The 5050-nt window shown below is 38.7% G+C and overlaps 1 pseudogene; it reads right to left on the reverse strand.

The window, feature by feature from the left end:
• Nucleotides 1–2517: 2517 nt before the first annotated feature.
• LOC106329679 lies at nt 2518–5044 on the reverse strand (annotated as a pseudogene).
• Nucleotides 5045–5050: the final 6 nt, after the last annotated feature.

The following is a 5050-nucleotide window of genomic DNA, read 5'->3' on the forward strand; positions in this document are numbered from 1 at the left end:
ATATTCCGACGACCATTGTCCGTCGGAATACACCGAGGAATCCACTACGTCGGAATTGTCCGAGGAACGTTCTCCGTCGGTACATAGTTTTTCCGATGAACTCTGGTCTCGTGTGTCGGCATCGTAATATCGTCGGAAGTTCGTCAGAATGACGTTTCTCGGTATTCGTCAGAAAGTCGTCGGAAGTTCTGACGAAATTCCTACGAATTTTTTTTTCCGACAAAACGATACCGACGGACAGGTTCGTCGGAAATTCGTCGGAATCTGTCTATTCTGACGAATTTCCGACGATTTCGGCCATCAGAATCCCCCTGTTTTCTTGTAGTGTTCAGAAATGGGGTGAACCAGTAGCTCAGCAGTGTGAGCAGGACAACGGAACTCGATCAAGTTCAAGAGAGTCTCTGCAATATCACCGTGAGTAGAGACCACATTCGTGTAGAGGAACTGGGCGAAGTGATCAGCTGCTGCAACTTTTATTGCCTGAGGATCTGTAATAATCTCACCAGAAGGTAAGACCAGACGCCGGATCGCATTGAATGTGGTTCTACTCTGCACAATTTTATGAAAAAAAATTATGTTCTGGTCGCCAATTTCATATTTTCTTTCTTTTTTCGTTTATTATAGATTTTAATTTACAGAGTTACTAATTTGCAATATCTGTTCTTCCTGTTATAGTAAAGTTACTACAAAATTCACCTGGTTTAAAGAAGCTTGTACTACACGTAACGGACCTGAAGTGCATACAGTTTATTACCGGAAAATTCTTTTGTACCATGCAAGCTAATATTTCTCATATTTCTTTCACCTTTTTTGTATATAGGATTGATATTTTGTTAAAAAAAAGAAATCAAATGTGTTAATATGATTCTGAGTAACACTTTTATATGCTCTACAGGATTGTGATCTGGAAAGATATTTAGATTCACAAGGCTTTTTTTTTTTTTTGAAAATAGATTCACAAGGCTTGAATTGGGATCATCAAAATATGAGGCGTTTCCTTCCACAATTGGTTTTCGTTACAAAAAGCAACTTTGATACTGGAACTCGTGGCTTCGTTCATAGAATTGGTGCTGAAAAACGTAGAGACGCTAGTTCTAGGGTTCAAATTTTACTATTGGTATAATTATATTTGATTAAAGTAAGCCTTAAATGGATACGAATTTAAAGCAAACCTACTATAATGTACTGTAGAGAATTTTTTTTTTTAAAGATAAATTTCTTATATTATATTATTTAGAAATCAAGGGGCGTATTTTCTCCATTGGTTTGACTATTTGAGTAAGAATCATGATACGGTTAGTAAAAAATAGATATATCTATTTGCTTTAAATTAACAGGTACTATACTTCTCATTACTGGGGATAAGGACTTTGCAACTCCTATATGGACATGAGACACCGAGGGTTTAAAATCCTCCTAGGCATAAGACATCCTAACACCATCGAACTTAGAAGGAGTGCTGATATCTCATGGGACATTCTTGATATGGCTCAAGGACCCTTACCGCCCCCCTTACGTGGCAATGATTTCCGCAATTGTAAGCTCTCTCTCTCTCTCATGTATTCACAAGTTTTGAATTTCATCTAATCAATTGATGATCTAATCAATTCATGGTCTTATTTTCTAGTCCCAATGAAGCATCCCAAAGCCCGTCTTACTGGTGACTTACGAAAGCGATTGACAGCTGTGTTTTGGGATATGGACAAAGCACCTGTTTCGTATAGTACTACTACAAAAGAACTGTGGGACAAGATTTCTGCTATTCTGTGTAAACTTGAGTGTTGTCTTTATCCCAGACAGATCATTGGATATGGCAGTGAAGGATCGCTTAAAATCTTAGACGAAGCTCCGGGCGCACAACTATGGGAACAAAATACAGTGCTGAGGCTTGTCCGCAAAAGAGAGCTGCGTTGTTCATATTCATATTGTGACGATGTCTTTCAGGAGAAAGATGCAGGTAACTGACTTAATTTATTTTGTTGTTGTTGTTTTTTTTTTTGTTTTCATTATGATCTAACCATAAAATTTTTTTTAATACCTTCCAGGGCCAAAGGAGGATAAAGCTGAACTTCTGATAACCTCCGATCCGGATTTCACTTTCACAATGGCCTCACTGAAAAAAAAGAAACTTCACAGTGATATTAGCCCGACCCAAAGGCGAAGAAGATTCTAGTGAAAAGCTTGAAGAACATGAGGAATATGCAGATCACGTATTGGATTGGTAGCTAGAAAAGGGAAAATATTAGCTTGTTAACTAGAATTTTACAATTAATTTTCTAGATATTTTTGTCGCTTGTTGCTTATGAGTTGTCTCGAGTTTCCCAGTCCAACGCATTTCCTTTGTTCCCTAAACATAACCAATCCCATCAAGATTATTATGAACTACAAACAAGAGACACATGATCAACTAACTAACAACCTTAAACCGAAGAACCAAACACACCACCATCAGAATCACAAGTTAGCATCTTCTCTGGTTTCTTTCTATGTTTTCGGGTGGAGGTTTTCTTTCACGCTTTAGTGTATCATGTTTGCGTCTTCCACTTCTTCTTTTGGATCCTCTTGCTCTGGTCTCCTCTTATGGAAAGCTTCTTTCTTCTCTTCTGCACTTCTTCTTCTATGACCAACCACCATTCTCTCCTCAGAGAACTCAACCACATTCGGAAGCAAATCATAGTCTTTTTCGCTCTCACTGAGCTCACCTCTATCTTTTCCTTCTGTATCCTTCTTGGCCAATGCTTCCTCCAGTAAACTTGGTCAACTGATCCTGTTTCACCCTGAGCAAATCGTTCTCATGAACAAGGCTCTGAAACTCGGTTTCTTTATCCAACATCTTCTCAATTAGTTTAAAGCTGAAGAATAAATCACTACGTCTTCGACCTCTTAATTCAACCCATCTCTCATCTCGGATTCTTTCTTCCACGCTGCATCAGCTTCTTCTTTAGTCCTTTTCACCAAATTACCCAATCTATTCATTTCTTAACTCGTTGAAGAAACTTCTTCATCAAATTTCTTCACGTGATTAACCAAACCTGCTTCCCTCATTTCCTAATCCACCACTGAGCTCTCCAACTCTCTCACTTGGTTTGCTCCACCGCACATATATATAAGAAGTACATCGATCTCATGTCTTGCATCCTCAAGCATCTTCTCGTACTTGTAGCTTGTTGCTTTGATGACCAGCTTCAGATCTTCTACTTGTGTTTCGTAATCCTCCTCCTCCTCATCACCTTGACTCAACAACTTTTCTTTCAACTTGCGTGCTTCACTCTGACACTTCGTGCAATGCTGAAGCTAGACTCTCCTCCATAGATTTATTACTCTTCTCCTCTTCCTCATTCGAACTCTCCAGCTCTGATAATAACTTGATTTACTCTTCCAAGAGCATTTGAACACTACAAGTAGCGTCTTGCTCCTTCTTTAACGCCTGATTCTTCTCCTCCTTCACAGTTTCAATCTCGTTCTCGTCCTTCTTTGATAATTCTTCTTCCGCAACACTTATAGCCTCTCTTCAGACTCCTCAAGATATCCTCCTTTCTCCTAGCAACCAGCGTCTCCAATAACCTGATTTTCTCCTTAAGATCAGTAACTTCAGACTCGCAATCTATCATTGCTTTCTTCCACGCCACTCTTCAGCAGCGCCCGTTTGCATAAGACTCTTGCCGTTTTTGCAGCTTCTAAGTCAGCCTTAAGCCTCTCAACGATCATCTCTAGCTCCTTAACCTCTCTTTTCAAAACAAGTATCTCCCGCTCCTTGTTGGAGATGGTTTCCTCAAGCAAAGCCTTCAACCGTATCAACTCCGATGTCAAGATGGTCCACTTTCTCTGCGTGGATAGCAGCCAATCTCGTTATAGCATCATCTGCTTGACTCTGGCATCATTAGCTGCTAACAATTCTTGACTGACATTCTCCAGCTCCCAGCTGGTTGCCAAAAGAAGAGAAGCCGAATCAGAAGCATATGATCCATCTTTATATAATTAAAACCAACACAATTATGAAAATCTCAGCTCTCATACAACATATCACAACAAATATTATACAAGAAGCATCATTTGAATTAACCAACGCTTGTAGCTAAAAACAGAATATTTCCCATTCAAAGACAAACCAAAATAAAACAGTACATTTGTTGACCAACAAAATCTCTAGAAGTACTGTAAGGTGTGAATGAAGTATGTATATAAATTTCCGACCTCTGATTGGTTTTCCATTCAGGAAGGCACCTTTCCCTTGGATCCATCTAATTGGTCTCTGGCTCTTGATTCAAAAACTTATATGATCCATCTTTATATGATTGGAACAACACAATTATTAAAACCTCAGCTCACATGGAACACATCACAACAGAATATTTTCCGTTCAAAGATAAACCAAAATAAAACAGTCTAATTAAACAACACTGGTTAAATAGAATAATTAAGAAACAAGAACTAAGAGACTTGTCTCTCTCTCCCACAGATACAAGAACAAAACAGAAATCAAAGCCTCTTGACAGAGAATAAAGGACTTAAAAACAAAGATTATTATAAGCCCCGCATTGCATCAATAATTTATAGTTTCTTCCCCTTCAAGTAAGAGAGTTTTTCTGAATCTCCATTAGCCTTGTGCTAAGATATTCCAGGCTAGCATCTTCAACCGATTCATCAGAATTTAATAAGAGAAAACTGTAACCTCTCACTTTCAAAGCGAGACAAGCAGTGAGGGTTTCCTCTGAGAGATTATCAGAGATTAACATCAAAGTTGATACTGATGGTTCTGGATTCTTCCGTGCCCATATAAGAATGTGATGTACAATAGTATTAGCTATTGTATCTTTATCTCCTGGAAAAAAGAGATCATAAACAAGTTATAAAAAGAGAAAAGAGTGTGAAGAGGGTAGTTAAAATTAGATTGTACCTTTGGTTAGGAAGGTCGGCATCCCATCCATCAACTCAGGCGAAGGTTGGGTATCAGTATAAGCCAAGAAGGCATTAACCGCACCCTGAAATCTTTTGTCCCAGTTTGGGCATTCCTCGACGTTCCATAAGACGCATATTTCACGCATGTCAA

This window comes from Brassica oleracea, chromosome C3 (genome assembly GCF_000695525.1).
Source record: "Brassica oleracea var. oleracea cultivar TO1000 chromosome C3, BOL, whole genome shotgun sequence".
In the NCBI taxonomy this organism is placed as follows: Eukaryota; Viridiplantae; Streptophyta; class Magnoliopsida; order Brassicales; family Brassicaceae; genus Brassica; species Brassica oleracea.